Source organism: Erinaceus europaeus, chromosome 16, assembly GCF_950295315.1.
Source record: "Erinaceus europaeus chromosome 16, mEriEur2.1, whole genome shotgun sequence".
NCBI lineage: Eukaryota > Metazoa > Chordata > Mammalia > Eulipotyphla > Erinaceidae > Erinaceus > Erinaceus europaeus.
In genome coordinates, this window is record NC_080177.1 from 72987655 (window position 1) to 73010957 (window position 23303).

At 43.2% G+C, this 23303-nt stretch overlaps 1 protein-coding gene across 2 annotated transcripts in view; it reads left to right on the plus strand.

Annotated features, from left to right (window-relative positions):
- Positions 1-23303, plus strand: part of PRORP (protein only RNase P catalytic subunit) — a 101766-nt gene that overhangs the window by 62157 nt on the left and 16306 nt on the right. The gene's annotated exons all lie outside the window — the stretch shown is intronic.

Below are 23303 nucleotides of genomic sequence, written 5' to 3' on the forward strand. Positions count from 1 at the left end.
GTCTTTGTGGCCTAACATATGGTCTATCCTTGAGAATGACCCATGTGGATTTGAGTAAAATGTGTATTCCAGTTTCTTGGGATGAATGACTCTGAAAATGTCCAATAGTTCTAGTTTATCTATCTCTTCATTTAGCTCCCTTATGTCTTTACTGATTTTCTGCCTGGATGATCTGTCAAGTTGAGATAGAGGGGTGTTGAAGTCCCCTACTATGATTGTGTTACTGTTAATATATTGCTGTAGCTCTTTCAGTAGAAGTTTGATGTATTTAGATGGCTTCTCATTGGGTGCATAGATATTAATAATTGTTAAGTCCTCTTGATTGACTGATCCTCTGAGCATTAAGTAGTGTCCATTCCTATCTTTTTTAATCTTACCTATTTTAAAGTCTATCATGTCAGATATGAGAATAGCTGTTCCTGCCCTTTTTTGTGGGCCATTGGCTTGAATGATAGTTTTCCATCCTTTCACTTTAAGTCTGTTTTTGTCTTGTTGAGTTAGGTGGGTTTCCTGTAGACAACATATTGTTGGGTTGTATTTTCTGATCCATCTTCCTACTCTGTGTCTTTTAATAGGTGAATTCAGGCCATTGACATTTATTGATATCAAAGATTGAAGATATTTTAACGCCATTCTTGTAGAGTTTTAGAGTGTTTTGATATATGTCCTATTTGTGGTGGTCTGGTTGTTTATAGGAGACCTTTCAGAACTTCTTTCAGGGCAGGCTTGGTGATGGTTGCTTCCTTCAACTGTTGCTTGTCTGAGAAGGTTTTGATGCTTCCATCTAGTCTGAATGACAATCTAGCAGGATATAGTATTCTTGGCTGAAAGCCTTTCTCATTGAGCACTCGATAGATATCTTGCCATTCTCTTCTGGCCTGTAGTGTTTGTATGGAGAAGTCTGCTGCTAATCTTAGGGGTTTTCCTTTGTAGGTGACTCTTTGTTTTTCTCTTGCAGCCTTGAGGATCCTTTCTTTATCTTTATTCCTTTCCCATCTAAGTATGACATGTCTTGGTGTCTTTAGGTCTGGGTTAATTCTGTTTGGGACCCTCTGGGCTTCTTGAATCTTTATGTCTTTGGTGTTGTCTAGACTAGAGAAATTTTCAGCTATTATGGCCTGGAGAATGCTTTCTTCCTCCCCTTCTCTTTCTTCCTCTGGTAAGCCAATAATACGTATATTGTTTCTTTTGAAGTCATCCCATAGGACTCTGTTGTTGTTTTCAGCATCTCTTAATCTCTTTTTGAGATCTCTTACTTCTTTTTTAGCTGTCTCTAATTCATCCTCAATCTTCAGCCTCATTGATTCTATTCTCTCTGCCCTCTACTGCTTTCTGGAGTTCATCTATTTTGTTGCCCTGCTCTGATACTGTTTTAGCTTGTTCAGCTAGTTGCGTTCTTAGCTCAGCGATTTCAGCTTTCAGCTCTCTAATAACCATGAGATAATTAGAATTTTCTTCCATATTCTCATTTGTTGTTCCTGCATTTCTGATTACAATTTTTTCAAATTCTTTACTCACTCCTGTTATTATTTCCTTGGCTAATGTTTGGATGTTGAACTCGTTGTTTTGTGCTTCACCCTCTGGAGGACTTTTAGCTGGACTCTTGTCCTGGTTCGAGTCTCCAATATTTTTTCTTGTTGTTTTAACCATTTTGTATAAGTTAACAGTTTTTTCAATCCCTGAGTTGGAGTTCAGTGGTGTAAAAGCCTTTTTTTTTCCCCTGTAGGCTATGGGAGCCTGAGGGCTTTTAAACTATCAATAGGCTTCTTAGCTTAATCACTGACTCCTGACCAAGAGATAAAGCAGGGTGTGGCAGAGATAATCCAATGGTTATGCAAAGAGACTTTCACAGCCCCTCAGCTATGCCACCGAGGTATAGGTCTTCTCCTGAGTTTCCCGGTTAGATCTCTGTACCCTGGTGTCCCTCCCTGTTGCTGCTCCAGATTCTGAGGGTAGTAGCAATGAAGACTCAGAGTTGCACTTGGTGAGTCTCTGGGGAGTCCTTTCCTCCCTTCAGTTGTCCCCTTGTTGTGGAGCAGACTGGAGGTGGTGTCTCCACTGACAAACTGTTGAACTGTTAGCAGTCACTTAATCTCTCCTTAGGCCCCTCTCTCCTCTCTGTCACCAGCCACGCGTGTTTGTACTCACAGGTGATTTACTGGGTTTCTGTGGTCGTTCTAGTCCTGTCTTGTTTCGGTCCGGGTGGTCTCCTCTGGTATTCCTAGTTGATCCGGGAGAGGAGAGGAGAGGAGAGGAGAGAAAGCGATCTGCTGCTCGTAGCTCCGCCTCCGGAAGTCGAATCCAGGAAACACAAATCTTTATTTGCGCTGGCACCTCAGAGTTGGTTGCTAGAGAAGCAGGTTGGGCCACGAAAATGGCTGCCTCACGCAGTAACCTTTCCTGTGTCTGAACACCGGAGTGAAGCGCTGGCAAGAGTATTGGCCACTTCTTTATCTTTAGCAATAATAAAAGGATTTTTAAAAAATTTATTCTTTTTTTAATTTATTGGCGACAACCAGAAATTGAGAGGGGAAGGGGAGATTGAGAGGGAGACAGAGATATCTGCTACACTGCTTCTCCACTTGCAGACCCCCCCACACACACACAGGTGGGGACTGGAGGCTCAAACTCGGGTCCTTGTTCATTGTAACATGTGCACTCATCAGGTGTGTCATCGCTGGATCCAGACTTTATTTTTTTTGCCTCCAGGGTTATTGCTGGGGCTTAGTGCCAGCACCATGAATCCACTGCTCCTGGAGGCCATTTTTTTCCCCTTTTGTTGCCCTTGTTGCTGTAGCCTTGTTGTGGTTATTATGGTAGTTGTTGATGTTGTTCGTTGTTGGACAGAACAGAGAGAAACCGAGAAAGGAGGGGAAGACAGAGAGGGGGAGAAAAAGATAGACACTTGCAGACCTGCTTCATTGCCTGTGAAGCGACTCCTCTATAGGTAGGGAATCAGGGGCTCGAACCGGGATCCTTACGCTGGTCCTTGCGCTTTGTGCCACATGTGCTTAACCCTCTGCACTACCGCCCGACACCCCAGACATTTTTTTTAATGGGAGACAAACCCAGAGTCTTGTGCCATCAAATAAGGACTTGGGTTCAAGCCCCCAGACCTTACCTGCAGGGGAAAGCTTCATGGATGGGGAGTAGTGCTGCAGATGTCTCTCTTTGTCTCTCCCCCTCCCCTATCAGTTTTTCTCTGCGTCTATTAAATAAATAAGTAAATAATTTAAAAAAATAAGGAGGAGGAGATAGAATGGAGAATAAGAGTCAGACAGTGTCTCCATTCTGGAACTCCCTTCTGTGCTGTTCATGGTGTAATTATGCAGTCCCTGGGCCCTGAACTCAGGTCCTTTAACATCTTCATGCATGGTAAGGTGTGGATTCATCCAGGCCATGAAATGTGCAGTTGGTATGAGGTCTGTGACCTGTACTGAAGACAGAAGTAGCCTTTCTTGTATTCATTAGAAAGAGAGACTTGGGAGTTGGATTGCACTGCATCCATTCCGAAGCTGTGTTTGCCTTGTGACTGCATAGTTCTAAATTTTTTGAAGCTCAGTTTTTCCTTGTGATGCAATATGGACTGAAATAGGCTTGTTAATAATAGCCCCTCCATCCCATCTATAAAATAATACTTAGAGTTGTCTAAGGATGCTCTTGTGTCAGGAGTCATTAGAATGAAATGCATGTTTGAAGACAATGATTCTGTGTGCACGTGGAGCTGGAAAAACTGAAGTGTGTTTACTCACGGGTCATTATCCTCCGAGTCAGATGGAAAGGTTTAGAGATTGTGCAATAAAGGAATATCGTCTACGCACAGATTCCCCAGCTGTGTGCTTTACATTCATTAGCAAGTAGGCCCAAGGGCGTTCGGATTTAAATCTGCTTTGGATACTAGTTTGCCCAAATGTTCTGGTTTTCTCCATCCTCACCGAGGTGATCAACAGTGTGGAGGCTGTCTACTCCACCAACAACTTTCTTCCCTGAGACGGCCTTGCTTGTCCTTGGTTTTCTACATTCAGTCTCCTAAGATACCACCTCTATTACAAATCTCATCCCTTAATTTTCTTTTTTCTTTCTTTCTTCCTTTCTTTTTTTTGCCTCCAGGGTTATTGCTGGGGCTTGGTGCCTGCACCACGAATCCACTGTTCCAGGAGGCTATTTTTTTTCCCTTTTGTTGCGCTTGTTGTTTTATTGTTGTAGTTATTATTGTTGTTGTTATTGATGTTGCTGTTGTTGGATAAGACAGAGAGAAATAGAGAGAGATGGGGAAGACAGAGAGGGTGAGAGAAAGATAGATACCTGCAGACCTGCTTCACCGCCTGTGAGACAATCCCCCTGCAGGTGGGGAGCTGGGAGCTTGAGCCGAAATCCTTACACCTAACCCATTGCACTACCACCCGACCCGCTAATTTCCATTATTATTATTATTATTATTTTATGAGGTAAAGACCAGAGCACCCCTGAGCTCCGGCATGTGTGGTGCCGGGAACCAAAGTGCACACACACAAGTCCTGCGTTCTGCTACTTTGTCTGTTGCAACTAGCTGCTGCCTCCTAACTTGGTTACTCATCTCCATTTTCATTTGTTTCAAATCTTTCCAGTCCCACAGGAAAAAAATTTCCATGTAATTCTTTGACTTACAGTAGGTTTACAGGTTTTGTTTTGACAGAAGGAAATATATGAATATATCAAAACATCCACTCTGATAACTGATGTGAGTTTTCTGTTAGTTTCTCTTTTTTGTTTTCCTCAACTTTAGCTTTAGCTACATGAGCACATCAGATGGAACACAAAACCCCAGACATTCAGCACATATGTCGTCTGTCTGCATGTGTTCAGTGCATATATTACACAGGTGAGCTGACTCCCTGGTTCATTTCATTTTTTTCAAGACATCTTCTTTTTATCTACTTGATGTGCAGGGACAGAAATTAAATCTGAGGGTGGGGGAGACAGCATAATGGTTATGCAAACACTCTCATGCCTGAGGCTCCCAAATCCCAGGTTCAGTTCCCCCCCCCCACCATAAACCAGAGCTGAGCAGTGCTCTGGTGTGTCTCTCTCTGCATCTCTCTCAAAAAATTAAATAAATAAGATTTTTTTAAAAAGAAATTAAATCTGAGTGCTCTATTAAAGTTGGATGTGGTGCTTGAGAACCCTATTAAGGTGTCGAAATTCTCAGTTTACAAGTGAAGAAACCAAGGCACATTTAAGTCATTACTCAGAGATCACAAGTGTGAGCAACAGATCTAAAAATTTAAATTCTGTTTAGAGTTCATGGTCTTCCCACCACCCCAGACTACTATACCTTGTAGTTCTGCAGTTATAGTTCCCAAAACTAGGTATCTAAACTCACTGGGTGGGGGAGCTTCACTAGCACTAAGTAAATCAATCTCAAAAGTTGGGGCTAGGTAGTGGTGCACTTGGTTGCGCACGTTACATTGCTAGGTTTGAGCCTCCAGTCCCCACCTGCAGGGGGAAAGCTTAGCAAGTGGAGAAGCCGTGCTATGGATGTCTCTCTGTCTCTCTCCTCTGTGTCTCTCATCCCTCAATTTCTGGCTTTCTATATCCAATAAATAAAGGTTTAAAAGGAAAAAAAGCAGGGACCGGGCTATAGTGCAGCGGGTTAAGCACACATGGCGTGAAGTGCAAGGACCAGTGTAAGAATCCCAGTTCGAGCCCCCGGCTCCCCACCAGCAGGGGGTTTGCTTCACAGGCGGTGAAGCAGGTCTGCAGGTGTCTTTCTCTCCCCCTCTACCTTCCCCTCCTCTCTACATTTCTCTCTGTCCTGCCCAGCAACAACAACAACAATGACAACAATAATGACAAGGGCAACAAAATAGGGGAAAAAAATGGCCTCCAGGAGCAGTGGGTGCCTGGTGCAGGCACTGAGCCCCAGAAATAATCCTGGAGGAAAAAAAAAAGCAGGTGTCTGTCTCGCTCCCATTCTACCTCCCCCTCCCCTCTCAATTTCCCCTTCCCTCTCAATTTTCCTCTAGCCTGTCAAATAAAAAGAAGAAAAAAGAAGTGGGGGGGATGATCACGTGGAGCTGTAGATTTATTGTGCAAGCTTTGAACCCCAACAATAACCCTGGTGGCCAAAAAAAAAAAAAGAATTCCCAGGTTTGACCCTAGCACTACCCACCAATAGCCAGAACTGAGTAGTGCTCTGGCAGAAACAAAAAATGTGTTGTGTGTATGCATGTCTACACGTGTGCGTGCACAAAATGTGTGCATCTGTGTGAGTCTTTCCATATATATGTATAGAACAGAAGACTGACCTCTCACTTGCCTGCATTCCTTCTTACCTTCCTTCCTTCCCCTTCCCCTCTCTCCTTTTTTTCTTTCTTTCTTGGGGGTTGGGTGTAAATCCCTATTCAGAGGAATTCATAGGGAAGGGTTAGCATAAAGACATCTAAATCAAAATGTAGCTCTTTCACTTAAACCAGCTTGATCATTTAGGGCAAATCACTTTTTGCTCAGACATTGACAATTTGAACATTGTAAAATCAATGTTGGGCCGGTAGTTGTGCTCTCGATAGATGACCCAGATTCAAGCCTCCCTTTCCCACTTGCTGTGGGGAAGCTGCTCAAGTCATGGAGCAGTGCTAAAGGTGTCTCTCCTACTCTTTGTCACTCTATTAAAAAAAAAGGCTGCCAGGAGCAAACCCCAAGCCCTAGCAATATCCCTGGTGGCATATAAATAAATAAACACACAAACCAAGCTTTTATCTTCTCCTTTCCCGCCACCAGGGGTGTGTTCTTTCTGTAGCCTTTATTGGCTTGCTGATACTGTTCTCCGTGCAGTTAGCCACATCAGCAATTCCACAGATTTCTACTTTCTTCAGTGTCAATGGCTGAGTCAGCACATCCAGCCAGTATTGCCCCCTCCTCAGTCTGCACTACCTGCCATTGTAGCCGCCACCCAGTGGGGCTACTGAGCACTGGCATGAGATGTGTCGAGTACACTGAGTGAGATGTACATTGAGTCTCTTAGAAGGCAATATAAAAAGGAATAGAAACTGTCTCATTAATCGTTTTTATGACTGATTCATGGCCCAGGAGGTAGTACTTGGAAGCATGGAGTCTTAAGCACAGTCCCCAGTGTGATGACCTGGCTCTCTCTGTTGTTTTAGTTTCTGTAAAAATCTGTGAGACAGTGGTCCAGGTGGTAGCATAGTGGATAAAAGCACTAGACTCAAGCATGAGGTCCCGAGTTCAATCCCTGGCAGCACATGTACCAGACTGATACCTAGTTCTCTCCCTCCTATCTTTCTCACTAGTAAATAAATGAAATCTTTTTTTTTTTAAATTGTGATATAGTGGGTTAAGTAACTATATGTATTTATATACAAACTATAGATTTCCTGTGTTTCTTTTTTTTCATATTTACTTATTTTCCCTTTTGTTGCCCTTGTTTTTCATTGTTGTAGTTATTATTGTTGTTGTTCTTGATATCGTTGTTGGATAGGACAGAGAGAAGTGGAGAAAGTAGGGGGAGAGAAAGAAGACACCTGCAGACCTGCTTCACCACCTGTGAAGTGACTCCCCTGCAGGTGGGGAGCCGGGGGCCGACCTTGTGCTTTGTGCCACGTGCACTTAACCCACTGCACTATCACCTGACTCCCTTGTGTTTCTTTTTATTGCTAAGGTGACTGCCAGACTTCTCACTCCATGTGTGACTCTCTTAGCACTACTACTTTAGATGGTGTGTCTTCTCTTCTCCATCTGATGCATTCTCTTCTCTTGCTGCTGCCAGAGTTGAAAGTTGAGCGCAGTACTTGGTGCACATCAGTGAGAATGAGCTCTCTGAAGTGGACACCCAGCTATCCTCCGACTGTAGCTCTTCAGATACCATATAGCCCAGAGTCCTGCATGCAGTACACAGGCTTGAATATTTGAGTCCTACTTCCATCTGCACCTGCACTCTCATCTCCCCCTTCCTGCCTCGCACTGTCCAACCCTAGATACTCGAATTACCATTTCCCCCTACCCTTCCCACTCTTTCATTCATCTGTGCCTCTGCACTTGCTGGTTCTGCTGATATTTAATATTTAATCTAGAATGCTCCCCCCGCTTGCCACATGCATGGCTTTACTAGTCTCTGCCTGACTTTTTTTTTTCTTTTTCTTCCTTCAATTTAGTTACAGAATGGCATAGACAAAGAAAGAGGAAAGAGAGACCACAGCACCAGAGTTCCTTCTGGGTAGTCAGGACTCAGACCAGGGCCATGTGTATGGCAAGGCAGGTGTCCTACCTGCTGAGCTATCTCACCAGTTCTAGAATGCTCTTTTTAAAGTTTTTTTATATTCATTTATTTTCCCTTTTGTTGCCCCCTTTTTATTGTTGTAGTTGTTATTATTGTTGTTACTGCTGTTGTTGGATAGGACAAAGAGAAATGGAAGGAGAAGGGAAAGACAAAGGGTGAAAGACAGACACCTGCAGTCCTGCTTCACTACCTGTGAAGCGACTCCCCTACAGGTGGGGAGCTGGGGGCTTGAACCAGAATCCTTAGGCCAGTCCTTGTGCTTTGTGCCACATGCGCTTAACCCTCTGCGCTACTGCCTGACTCCCTAGAATGCTCTTTTTTTTTATCCTCCCATTGTCTGGGGAGTTCCATTTTAGCTTTTAAATCTGTCTATAGGTTCCTCTTTCCTCCCTCCATTATAGAGAGTTTCTACAGGCACCTGTGTGTTCTTTTGGGGATCAGGCTTCTTGATGGCAAGAACTATGTCTTGTTCATCCCTCTATCCATGTGAGCTTAAAGTAGCATCTAGGGAGTCGGGTTAAGTGCAGGTGGCACAAAGTGCAAGGATTGGCATAAGGATCCCAGCTCCAGCCCCCAGCTCCCCACCTGCAGGGGGTCGCTTCACAGGCAGTGAAGCAGGTCTGCAGGTGCCTTTCTCTCCCCGTCTGTCTCCCCCTCGTCTCTCCATTTCTCTGTCCTATTCAACAATAATGACATCAATAACAACAATAATAATAACTAAACTACAACATGGGCAACAAAAGGGAATAAATAAATATTTAAAAAATTGTTTTAAATATATATATATTAAAAAAATTAAGTAGCTTCTGGAGCAGAGCGGGAACAGTGATTTGTCTATATGTCTGTCTGTCTGTCTTCTTACCTAAAAATCGAACCTTATTGCTACAAAAGCTTAAATGCTGCAACACCTCAAGTAGTGTCTACCATCTAGTTGATGCCAAATAATAGTTATTTATAAGTTATATTAAATTAATTCAGTTAAAGCCTACTTAGAACTTCTGAACTTTCAGATTGCCCTGTACGTGCTACTGTTCTGTGAGCTACGGACTTGGGAGACCTCTAATCATGTTATAGGGGCTAATAGTTCACAGTATAATCGTTGACACATGGGTAACATTTCTCATCTCACCGTGAGAGGTGTCTGCAAAACACACTTACCCCAACTCAGGCCTTTCCCACCATCCTGCACCAGGACCCCAAAGCCCTTTGCTTTGGCACAGTACACCAGCCGGCACGGTACACCAGCCTCAGGCTAAGTTTTACTTTGTGTTTCCCCTTTTTGTTCTTGTTTCTTAAGTTCCACCTACAAGTGAAATCCGGTATTTATCCTTCTGCTTTTGACTAGGGATTTTTTGTTTGTTTGTTTACTTCACTACTCTGGGCCAACTTTTCAGATAGATAGAGAGGGAGATGGGAAGACGGAGACCACTGCACCAAAGCTTTCTCCAGTGTAGTAGGGGTCAGGTTCAAACTTGCTTCATGCTCATAGCAAAGCAGCACTCTCCCAAGTGAGCTATCTCGCTGGCCTGTTATACACACACACACACACACACACACACGCATATGTACACACACACACACTCACACACACGCATATGTTTACACACACACACACATGCTTCCAAGTGCAAAGTTGTGAAAGTATCATTCAACAGTCATGTTAGGATCATGCTCTGTATTATGACTTTGTTCCTGGTCTGGGTGAAGCACTGTGCTCAGCTGACTTCCTTTATAATCTGGCGGTCACTCCTCACACTGCTTGTAGAGGAGAAGAGTTGAAAAGTATAACCCTGCTGCAAATGTCACGCAGTCTGGAGTCTCTTCTTCCCCCCTCACTTTCTCCCTTCCTTCCTTCTCTTTCTTTATTTCTTTTTTCCTTTCTCTCTCTCTTTCCCTAGTGAAGATCATGCATAACATCTCTATGCTTTTTTTTTTCCAATTAAAAGCAAGACAAGTCTTAAAAAGATAAAGCTGAGATAAAATTGTTAGACCTGGAGGATGTGCCTTAATTATCCAGTAATTTAGGCTTTAGGCAATGGCAGCATATTGCAGGTGCAGCTTACGTGTGCCCCAGAGTGGGAAACGCAGTGGCAGACTCTCAGACAGGACTGCTTGGGCTTTCCCACAGCTCACCCAGGATGATGGAACAGCAAATGCTGCTGTGAAAACCATAGTCACGGTTAGCTCTGGAGTGAGGGGAAGGGTGAAGAAGGGGACGTTTTGAAAAGAAAGGAGTTAGGTTTAAGAGATAGGGTTAATTTTAGAGGGTAATTGAGTTACAGCGTCAATGTGAGATTAAAACTTTGAAACCTGGCTCTGCTATTTACTTCCCTGTGACCTGGAGCTAGAACTTTATTGAACCTCCGTTTCCTCATGTTAAAGGACGTTAGGATCAGGGTGGTAATAATGGTGTCTGATGTGGAGGGTACATGGGTCAATGAAGATAAGTAATACATGTAAAGAAATTTAAAATCCTTCTGGAGAGTCATAATTTCACAGTACAGAGAGAAAAGAAGACATTTCTCCTTTTTTTATACTTGACTTTTAAATCTATATACCTAAATATAAATACTAAAAAGTGTCCTTCTACTGCGGCCTAGGAGATGAAATGGGGGATAAAGTGTTGGACTCTCAAACATGAAGTCCTGAATTCAATCCTTGCCACTACATATATGAGAGTGATGCTCTGGTTCTCTACACCACACCCCCCCATCATTAATTCAGAAATAATTTTTTAAGTGTTCTTCTAAGGGACTGGGAGGTGCACACATTACCATGTGCAAGGACCTGGGTTCCAGCCCCCAGCCCCCACATGCAGGGGCAAGTTTGACAAGCAGTGAAAGCAGTGCTGCAGGTCTCTTTCTCTCTCCCTCTCTATCTCGCTCCTTCCCTCTCAATTTCTCTGTCTATATAAAAAATAATTTCAATCTTAATTTAATTTTAAATTAATTAATTTTTATTTTAATTAGCTTATTATTGGATAGAGACAGAAATTGAGAGTGGAGGAGGAGATAGAGAGGGAGAGAGACGGAGAGACACCTGCAGCTCTGCTTTACCACTTGAGAAGTTTTCCCCTGCGGGTGGGGACCAGAGGCTTGAACCCATGTCCTTGCGCACTATAATGTGTGCACTTAACCAGGTGTGCCACTGCTTGGCCCCTATAAAATATTTTTAAAAGATAAAAGAGTGCTCTACTAGGAGCCATCTTGGCTCACTTATGTCTCTTGCCTTGATTAGAGAAGAGTGATTACACTTGTCTCATTTTAAATCTAGTTCCTCCTCTCCCACCTCCCCTTTAATCACATCCCCATTATTACTTCCTGTCATTTCCAGTTTCTATGTCCCCATTTCTACAAAGAAAAGCAGAATTGAGGAAAATACAAGGGTTTGGGGATTTCTTGAACAGTCCCAAGTCCTCATTGTTGTATTATATTAGGCTGCAGGTATGTGAGTCTATAACATTTGCCAATTTTTTTCACCCTCTGGGAAACACAATGGAATTTCCCCCACCAGAGTCTTACATTAGTTTTCAGAAGACAGGAGTTACTGTACTGAATATACATAATATAAGAGTTCCATAGTTCTTTTTTAATAATTTTTTATATTTATTTATTTATTTTCCCTTTTGTTGCCCTTGTTGTTTTATTGTTGTAGTTTTCATTGTTGTTGTTACTGATGTCATCGTTGTTGGATAGGACGGAGAGAAATGGAGAGAGGAGGGGAAGACAGAGAGGGGGAGAGAAAGATAGACACCTGCAGACCTACTTCACCGCCTGTGAAGCGACTCCCCTGCAGGTGGGTAGCCGGGGGCTCAAACCGGTTTCCTTACGTGGGTCCTTGGGCTTTGCGCCACATGTGCTTAACCCACTGCGCTACCGCCCGACTCCTGAAGAGTTCCATAGTTCTAAGAGTTCATTCCTATTAAGACAGAGTCCTCTGCTTATCCCTCCCCCAGTACTAGTTAGTTCTTTATTTTTTCACTACACATTTGCATATGGGGAAACTTAGACTCTTAACTTTCTTAAGATCACAAGGTGCACTGCAGAGTCTAGACTATGAGTTTAAGCATATGAGGCTGCTATTTGCGTATATCAGAGATGGTAGGAAAGGGACAGGGAGGTTGTTCAGCGGTAGAGTACATACCTTGGATATGTGAGGCCCTGGTTCAGCAACAAAGGAATGATGGGACTCCTTGGTTGGTAGAACAGTGTTTTACCTGTTCTTATTCTTGTGTTCTCTCTCTCTCTCGTGCGCTCTCTCTCTCTCTCTCTCACACACACACATGTGCGCACACACACACACACACAATATGTTTTTTAAAATGGAGAATATTGGGGGCCAAGCCCTAGCACACTGGGTTAAGCGCACATAGTATGAAGTGCAAGTACCCATGAAAGGATCCCTGTTTGGGCCCCGGCTCCCCACCTGCAGGGGTCGCTTTACAAGCAGTGAAGCAGGTCTGCAGGTGTCTGAATTTTTCTCCCCCTCTGCCTTCCCCTCCTCTCTAGTTTTTTCTCTGTCCTGTCCAACAACAGTGGATAACCCTGGAGGCCATATATATATGTGTGTGTGTGTATATATAAATATATATATATATATTCTCTGTGTATACACACACACACACACACACACATATATATATAGACAACTTCCTATGCTCCAGGTTCTAAGCTTCTAGGTTCATCAGTCCATGGCACTTTCATAAGCACCTTCATAAGTGAGAGACCAGAGCTGAGCAGTGCTCTGGTCTCTGTCTGTCTTTCTGTATTTTTCTTTCTCCCATTAACATAACATAAAATATTTTTTTAAAAAAGAAGCAGAGTCATGATAAAAGTGATGCCACTATACCCATTTGTTAGATAAGGCCGTTGCCCATATGTCCCACTCTCTCTCTTCCTAACGTCTGCTTGTCACCACATTCCCATGCCCAGCTCGGTATCAATACCCTGACTGTGGTAGAAATTGTGTGGCTTTTCATTGTCTAGGTTTGGAAGACTGAGTAACAAGCTCAATCCTAGGGGTGTAAGGAAAAGACAGTGTTAGCACTTTTAGATGGCAGCTTTCTGAAGACAATGAGAGTTTGGCTCTTGATCTAACATTGACACCTGAGAACTTAAGAGCCCCGTTGTGGGTTCAAGGCCATGGATGAAGCTTGGGAAATAGAGGGTTTACCACAGTGAGGGCATCAGACAGCAAGTACATGGTATTTGGACTGAAAAAAATGATTAAACATGTGTTTCCTCCAGCTTTCTGTAGACCAGAACAAAATTGTATTGCCTCTTTGGTGAAATGCAAGCCTTTGAGGATCCAGGAAGCAGAGTACAGAGAGGAGGAATACAGTAACTCCATCCAGGTGCAAGCTTATGCAGGCATTTTGTGTTCAGGTTTAAGTGACAGTATGGGGACAGTGGGGATAGATAGTGGTGACGACTGTGCCCTGTGTGACTGTCTCTGGATTTACTTTCCAGTCTCAGCTAATTGTCCTCCCTGTGTCTGATACACATTGATCATACTGGGGATTTTCTTCACCAACCTCCCAAGACTGTCTTTGCCTTGTTCCTGTATTGAATCTTTTATTTTCCTCTTTCTTGGCCTAGTGTCTTTAGTAGGGGGGAAAAAAATCTCCAGAAGCTTCTTACAGGAGGGTTCAGAAGATGTAAAATTTTTGAGTGTTTCTGTATCTGAAATGTCTTTGTGTTCTTATACATAATTGGATGGCTGAAAATAAATGAGTTAGAAATAATATTCTTTCAGAATTTCTTAAAAAGATTTAGTTTATTTCATGAGTGTGTCTGTGTGTGTGTGTGTGAGATAGACACTTTGTTACATGGGGTATCAGAGATTGAACTAGAAACTTCAGGTAGGTATGTCCTGTGCTTTACTCACGAGGTATTAAGATATTTTCCCTAGTCTCTCTTACAGAATTTTGAAGGCTGTGGTTGATGATACCAGTGTTACCCTTGAAGTCTAAAGATATTTTGATCCTTTCTTTCTTTCTTTCTTTCTTTCTTTCTTTCTTTCTTTCTTTCCTTTCTTCCTTCCTTCCTTCCTTCCTTCCTTCCTGGTTATCTCTGGGGCTCCATGCCTGCTCCTGGAAGCTATTTTTTTACCCCTTTGTTGCCCTTGTTGTTTATTGTTGTTGTTATTGCTGTTTTTGTTATTGGGTAGAACAGAGAGAAATCAAGAGAGATGGAGAAGACAGAGGAGAGAGAAAGATAAACACCTGCAGACCTACTTAACCACCTGTGAAGCGACCCCCCCCCCGAAGGTGGGGAGTTGGGGGGCTCGAACCGGGATCCTTACACCGGCCCTTGCTCTTTGCACCATGTGCACTTAACCCGCTGCACTGCTGCCCTGTCCCTCTGATCTTTTCTATATGGCCTGCCTTTCTCTTTCTCCCTGGAAGCTTTTGAAACTGTCTCTTTTTCTTCAGTGTTCTAAAATATTATCGTAACCTGACTTGGTATAGTCTATTTGTTGTTCATTGAGTTGAATATGCAATGGTCTATCTCTAGAAAGTCTTATCTTTCCATTTGAGATGTCCTTTGGTTATTTTGCTGATTAATACCTCTCTTTTCCCTGTTCTCTGTTAGTCTGACATCAGATCCTTCAGGCTGCTACTTTTAAATTTGTTTTTATTTTTTAATTTAATTGTATTTTTTTTTTGCCTCCAGGACTTTTGTTGGGTCTCGGTGCCTACACTACGAATCCATTGCTCCTACAGCCATTTCTTAAAAAAATTTTGGATAGGACAGAGGGAAATTGAGAGGGGAAGGAGAGATAGAGAGGAAGAGAGAAAGATAGACACCTGCAGAACTGCTTCACTGCTTGCGAAGTGACCCCCCCCCCCCCCCGCAGATAGGGATCCGGGGGCTCGAACCGGGATCCTGTGTGGGTCTTTGAGCTTCGTACTATGTGTGCTTACCCAGTGTGGCACCACCTGGCCCCCAAATTTCTTGTTTTTATTTCTTTGTTCCCTTCCTGAGAGAATTCCTCAGTGTGGTCTTCCTACACTTCTACTGAAGTATTTTATTCATGGTAACAGTTATAATTACCTAGAGCTCTTCTTTCTTTTTCTGTTAAAAGAAATGTTTCATTAATTCATTACACTATAGGATTTTAAGGTGCAGATAGAGTAGTGATTGTGCAGAGACTCACTTAGCTGAGGCTCCAAAGTCCTAGGTTCAGTCTCCTATATCAGCATAAGCCAGAACTGAACAGTGCTCTGGTTTAAAAAAAAAAAATTAATGAGACTTTTTTTGCCTTCTCCCTACCTATCCTAGCTTTTTTGTTTACTTTTGCTTTTTCTTTCAGCTTTTGCTCTTGTCCTAGATTCTTCTGTTTCATGGGTTTTCTGTAGCTGGTAACTTTTTGCTACCTGCCTGTAACTAAACACAATCCGAGAGCTGATTGGAAGCCCTCAGCATGTAGGTGTTCCGCTGTGACCGTTGATTTCACAGTGGGTTGACCTGAGTGAGCCACTTGCCGGGGAACTCCCAATCAAAATCTTTAGGGTTTTTTCCCCCTCTTTTCTTAGTCAGATTCCCCAATGGAGAATTTCCAGTCTCTTGACTGCAGGGTAAAGGTCTTGCTGGCACTGTTCTGAGAGCCAAGTAGGGGAAGAGTTCTAGGTTTCTCTGCTCTCTGTATTCAGTGTCACACATCCACACAATCACTACTTTCAGTGTTACTCACACAGTCAAGTAAGTGTCCTAGGTACTGCAGCCTAGAGCCCCTCTGATTCACAACATACATGGAATCTTCAGATTCCCCTCCCCCCAACTCCAACAGAGGCAGTATTGGGGGTGGTGGTGGTGCAGATCTAGGAATCTGTATGCTTTAATAGCCTTTACCTGCTTTTCCCTCGTTAAGCCTCCACTTAGCCTTACTTCTTTCATTTCCATACTAGGATCTTTTGAGAACTGGGTTAATTCTTAGGTTATACCTCTTCAAATTTGACTTTGTTAAACTTTCAATGTCATATACTTCTTTTTTTTAATTTTTTTTATATTTATTTTATTTATTTATTCCCTTTTGTTGCCCTTGTTGTTTTATTGTTGTAGTTATTATTGTTGTTGTCGTTGTTGGATAGGACAGAGAGAAATGGAGAGAGGAGGAGAGAAAGATAGACACCTGCAGACCTGCTTCACCGCCTGTGAAGCGACTCCCCTGCAGGTGGGGAGCCGGGGCTCGAACCGGGATCCTTATGCCGGTCCTTGTGCTTTGCGCCACCTGCGCTTAACCCGCTGCGCTACAGCCCGACTCCCTGTCATATACTTCTTGTCCATCTGCTTTCCAACTCTTAGGAAGTCTCTTTGTTATAGTTTTAGTTGTTGTTCCGCATGAGATTAAGATTATATTTGGTGTGTTTCAGTTGCTGTCTTGACCTGAAGTCCAAGTGACTATCTTCTATTTTTAGCTTTTGTAGAAAAATTAACACAAAAATCACCAAGTCTGTGTTAATGCCAAATCCCTCTCTCACCTCTCTCTCTCCGTCTCTCTCCATCTCTCTCTGTCTCTCTCTCTCTCCCCCCTCCTTCCCTCTCTCCCTCTCTTTCTCTCATTTTATTCTGTTTTTCCTTTTCTGTTCTTTGGGAGTTGTGATCAGGATAGGATGAGTGTGGGAGCTCATAAGTTTGCAAATCCTGGCTGTGCTGTCTAATAATAGCCAACATGAGTTAAGTACTTGCTTATGTGTTTTGCATATGCATGTATTATCTAAGTCGATCCTTATAACAACCCAGCTCCATTATTACCTCCATTTTACCAGTGATGAAGCAGTGACTCCAAGAGGAAATATAACTTTTCTAAATTCACTTAGGTCTGATATAATGGAACTAGAAATTGAACCCAGGTGCCTAGTGCCAATTTGTGCTCTCAGTTACTTTTTTATTTTGTCTATTTTTTTTTTATTGTCTCCAGGGTTATCGGTGGGCCTGGGTGCCTGTCACTACTGATCCACTGCTCCTGGTGGCCATTTTTTCCTTTTTCTTGGATAGGACAAAGAGAAATTGAGAGGGGGAGGGGAAGTAGAGAGGGGAAGAGAAAGAGAGACACCTGCAGACCTGCCTCACCGCTTGTGAAGTGACTCCCCTGCAGGTGCAGAGACAGGGGCTCGAACCCAGGTCCTTGTTAGGATCCTTGCAGTGTGCCACCACCCAACCATTAACATAGTGGGCTGTTGGGAAAGTCATGACAGTAGTTTTCTACACTTGATCTTAGCCAAAAGGCCGAGAAGCACTATGACATAGTTTTCTATGCAAAAATGTGTCATGACTTTGCCAGCAGGCCAGTAGTGCTAAATAACAGAAACAAATTGGAAATGTCTCCCCCCTCCCCAATTTCATTTGCTAGGACAGAGAGTAATTGAGAGAGGAAGATAAAGAGGGAGAGAGAATTAAGAGACACCTGTAGACCTGCTTCACTGTTTGTGAAGTATTCCTCCTGCAGGTGCGGATAAGAGCTCAAACTTTGGTCCTTGAGCATGGTAGTATGTATGTGTTCAAACAGATATGCCACCACCTGGCCCTATAATAGTCTTTTTTATGTCTCTGTTACAGTATAACTTCTTCTGCTGCACAGCTCTATAGATGACTTGGAACATTAGCTAGAGATGTTCAAGGACTCTTTTAAATACTTAGGTCTTTTATGTATTTTCAACTGACAGAATTTCTCCAGGAAACAAAATCACTAGCCATAATGTGCAATTGTGTGATGTCTGTACCAAAAGACTGCACCACTCTTCAAGCCTCTGCACCCCCACTCAGTCCTGAAGCAGGATGTTAAACCTGAAACTTTTTAAAAAATTTTTTATTTAAGAAAGGATTAATGAACAAAAACATAAGGTAGGAGGGGTACAACTCCACACAATTCCCACCACCCAATCTCCATAACCCACCCCCTCCCATGATAGCTTTCCCATTCTCTAGCCCTCTGGGAGCATGGACCCAGGGTCGTTGAGGGTTGCAGAAGGTAGAAGGTCTGGCTTCTGTAATTGCTTCCCCAAACCTGAAACTTTTACATGCTTCCCTAGGTGAGCAAATTCTTTCCTGTTGACTGAATCTAGAACCCTGGGGAGATTTTTTTTTTAATAAGCACTTGAAAATGGAAATTAAAATGAATCAGAATAAATTGGTGTAATCTTCCTGAAATTAGTTTTCAGTCATCAAAATATTATTCTTTCTTGACTGGTAATAATAAAGGAAATACAGATATCTTACAAAGAAACAAACAAGAACAATGACTACATAACACACACACACACACACACACACACACACACACACGGAGAAAAGTCACACTATGATTCAGGAGTCAAATATTCTCACTTCTAGGCAGATCTGACTCTCAGGTGGCTGGGAAAATTTATCCAGGCTAACAATTTAATTGTTTTCTAAAAAGACTGTGTGACCCTGTGGGTGCTAATGGCATCAGAGAAGACAGTAGGCGGGAAACATACCCCACACTTGACAGGATGTTCCCAAGTCAGGAAGGGCATTTTTCTTCCTCAGTAGAATGATTTCATTGACTAAGGACAGCATGAGGTCACTGAAATCTCCCTAAAAGACCAAAGACTGACGAAATCGGGTATAAGACACGATGAGCCTATTGTGAGCCAGCAGTGTCATCTGACATCATAATGAAGTAGCCGTATTGAGTGTGTATACTTTCTTTCAAAGAGACTCAGAGAGCTTCACAGAGTTAGTTAGTTATCAGAGTCTTAGATCTTCTGTGTTCAAAGCCCACAGTCTCCAAGATAGGAGGAGTAGGATTCTGATGTAGTCTTAGCCTCTCCTCTTTGGAACCATGCCACTAAACTTAAAAAGCTCCCACTCCTTAAGTCCTACCCACTGAAAACATTAAGTTTCTCCACTTAGAAATATTCTCTTTAACATCACTGCACAATTTAGCATTGATCTCCTTTTCCTTTCTGACTTTAGATGTTGGACTACAGCTGTGTAGTACAACTATGTCTGTGTGAAAAAGGTAGTTTCGTCTGAGAAACTGAAAAGTGAGAACTCCAAAGGTTCAGACCCATCAAGTGCTTGATGTACAGCTATGTCTGTGTGAAAAAGGTAGTTTCATCTGAGAAACTGAAAAGTGAGAACTCCAAAGGTTCAGACCCATCACAATCAAGTGCTTGATTTCTTGCTCCTCAAATAGCCCAGATTGTTTCACATTGCACTTATAAACCCTTTTGTTTTCAGAGTCAACAACTTCTGCTTTAATCAAATTCCCCTTCTGCAGCAGATCCTTCCTTTAAAAAACAAACAACAAATTTTTTTTTTGCCTCCAGGGTTATTACTGGGGCTCGGTGCCTGCATACAAATCCACTGCTCTTGTGGATTTATTTATTTATTACTTAGTTATTTGTCGATTGATTGATTGATAGGACAGAGAGAAATTGAGAGAGGAGGGGAAGGCAGAGAGGGAGAAAGACAGACACCTGCAGATTTGCTTCACAGCCTGTGAAGCGACCCCCCTGCAGGTGGGGGGGGGCTCAAACCGGGATCCTTCCTCCAGTCCTTGCGCTTTGCACCACGTGCGCTTAACCCACCACTACCGCCCGCCCCCCATTTTTAAAAAATTATTTATTTTCCCTTTTGTTGCCCTTGTTTTTTATTGTTGTAGTTATTATTGTTGATGATGTCGTTGTTGTTAGATAGGACAGAGAGAAATGGAGAGAAGAGGGAAAGACGGGGGGGGGGGGGGCGGGGGGAGAAAGACAGACACCTGCAGACCTGCTTCACCGCCTGTGAAGCGACACCCCTGCAGGTGGGGAGCCCAGGGCTGGAACCGGGATCCTTGCGCCCGTCTTTGCGATTTGCAGCACATGCGCTTAACCCGCCTGACTCCCCCCGCCCCCCATTTAAAAAAAAAAAAATTTATTACCACTAGGACTTTTGTGCTGGCACTACAAAGCTACTGCTCCTAGTGGCCATTTCTCCCCTTCTTGTTTTTTTTTTTTTTTTTAAGATTTTTATTTATTTATTTATTTATTAATGATAAAGATAGGAGTAGATATAGAAAGAACCAGACATCATTCTGGCACATGTATTGCTGGGGACTGAACTCAGGACCTCATGCTCAAGAGTCCAATGCTTTAACGCCACCTCCTGGACCACTCCCTTTCCTATTTTATTAACTAGGACAGAGAAATTGAGGAGGTAGGGAGAGATAAGACACCTGCAGACCTGTTTCACCATATGAACTGTCCCCCCTGCAGGTGGGGAGCAGGAGCTCACACCTGGGTCCTTGCACACGGTACTGTGTGTATTCAGCCAGTTGCACCCCCCCGCCCCATATTTATTAGTGAGAGAATGAACCACAGCATCATTCTGGCATGTGTGATGCTGGGGATCAAACTCAAGACCTCATGCCTGCAATTTCAGTGCTGTAGCTACTGTGCCGCCTCCCAGGCTGAAATCTAAATAGTTAATTAGAATAGGGGAGAGTACAGGGACTGGTGTTAACTAAGACAGTTTCTTCTCCTTACCAGTCCACCGCTGACTGATTTAAAAGAAAGATTGTTTAAACTTACTTCTAGATTTTGCACAAATTGCAGTGTTTATCAGAGGAACAGAGAGGGGGTGTGGGGGAGATGGATAGAACAGGTCAGGATCTTTGGTGATGTGGGTATATCATATAGACATTTATTGAGGTATGAAACTATACTCCAAAATATTTTTTTTTTTTTTTTACCTCCTGGGTTTTTGTTGGGGCTCAGTGCCTGTACTATGAATCCACTGCTCCTGGAGGCTGTTTTGTCCTTTTGTTGTCCTTGTTTATCTTGTTATTATTGTTGTTGTTATTGTTGTCATTGTTGTTGGATAGGACAGAGAGAAATTGAAAGTGGAGGGAAAGATGGGGGGGGGAGGGAGAAAGATAGACACCTGCAGAGCTGCTTCACTGCTTGTGAAGTGACCCCTCCCCTGCAGGTAGAGGGGGACTCGAACTGGGATCCTTTCTCTGGTCCTTGTGCTTTCAACCATATGCACTTAACCCGCTTTGCCCAGCCCCCACTTCTAAAGTTTTAAAAGATAATCATTTAAAGATTGGGCAGAAGATAAAGAGATATGTTAAGGAAGGAAACATATTAACACTCAAGACACTAGGGAGCCAGGCGGTGGCGCAGAGGGTTAAACACACATGGCACAAAGCACATGGACCAGCATAAGGATCCCGGTTCAAGGCCCCAGGTCCCCACCTGCAGGGGAGTCTCTTCACAGGCGGTGATGCAAATCTGCAGGTGTCTATCTTTCTCTCCCCCTCTGTCTTCCCCTCCTCTCCATTTCTCTCTGTCCTATCCAACAACAACGACAGCAATAAAAACAACAATGATGATAAACAACAGGGGCAACAAAAGGGAAAAAAATAAAAATAAAAAAACAGACACTAACATGGGACCATCTTGTCAGTTAAACCCTGGTTATCCCCTCAAGTCATTATAAGGAGACATTGCCAATGAGAGGAAGCCCTGAAGCCCAGTAGTTTTGAAATCCTTTTCTCTTCCCCCTCAAATATTTTTATTTGTTTATTATTATAGAAAAATTGAGAAGGGAGTATAGAGAGGGAAAGAGACAGTGAAATACCTGCAGTCCTGTTTCACTACTCGAGAAACTTTCCCCCTGCAGGTGGGGACCTGGGGCTTGAACCTGGGTCCTTGTGCAATGTAATGTGTACACTTAACCAGGTGTGCCACCACCTGGCCCTGAGATCCTCTTCTCCAAAGATTTTTTCATATAGAAATTATATGCTGGGGAGCCAGGTGGTGGCACAGCGGGTTAAGCGCACATGGCACCAAGCGCAAGGACCGGCGTAAGGATCCTGGTTCGAGCCCCCAGCTTCCCACCTGCAGGGGAGTTGCTTCACAGGCAGTGAAGCAGGTCTGCAGGTGTCTTTCTCTTCCCTCTCCATTTCTCTCTGTCCTATCCAACAGTGATAGCAATAACAACAACAATGATGATAAACAACAAGGGCAACAAAAGGGAAAAATAAATAAATAAACTTAAGAAGAAAAAAGAAATTATGTGCTGGACTGGGGCTACAATATAATGGCTATGCAAAAGACTCTCATGCCCAAGGCTCTGAGATCCCAGGTTCAATCCCTGGTACCACCATAAGCCAGAGCTGAGCAGTGCTCTGGTCTCTTTCATTAAAATGAAATAATGTAAAAAAGAAATTCTGTGTAACAGATAACCCATACCACAGATCTAATAGTGATACACATACCTTTTTTTTTTTAATTTTTTATTAAAGAAAGGATTAATTAACAAAACCATAGGGTAGGAGGGGTACAACTCCACACAATTCCCACCGCCCAATCTCCATATCCCACCCCCTCCCCCGATAGCTTTCCCATTCTCTATCCCTCTGGGAGCATGGACCCAGGGTCATTGAGGGTTGCAGAAGGTAGAAGGTCTGGCTTCTGTAATTGCTTCCTCGCTGAACATGGGTGTTGACTGGTCGGTCCATACTCCCAGTCTGCCTCTCTCTTTCCCTAGTAGGATGGGTCTCTGGGGAAGCTGAGCTCCAGGACACATTGGTGGTGTCTTCAATCCAGGGAAGTCTGGCCTCACACATACCATTTTTGAATGATGTAGTAAATATAGTGGAGAGTGATGTTAGATGACTGATATTTGATGTGGCCTTTTGACCAGTTGGATGCTGCCTATTATAAATTCCCCTGTGTGTCAGCTGCTGCTGCCTCGAGGCCCTCCTGACATCTTACTGACTGTGCCTTTCTTTCTGTCTGACTCTCCCACACGTCTGCAGCCAGCTCCTACTCCCACCTTCACAATGGCTGTCTCTCCTGTATGCCACTGCCCTCAAACCTACTGCTTCACTCCTTCACCATTCTTCTACCAGTGACTCACCTCCTGTTGCACACAAAAATAGAAAGTAACAGGAGGAATGGCCTCATGGTCTGCACCACACACACCACACATGCACAGCATAAGCACATACCAGCCATGCACCCAAGTCAGCTTGTTGATTCAAATCTCTGTTGGTGCAAGAGGTATTCGTT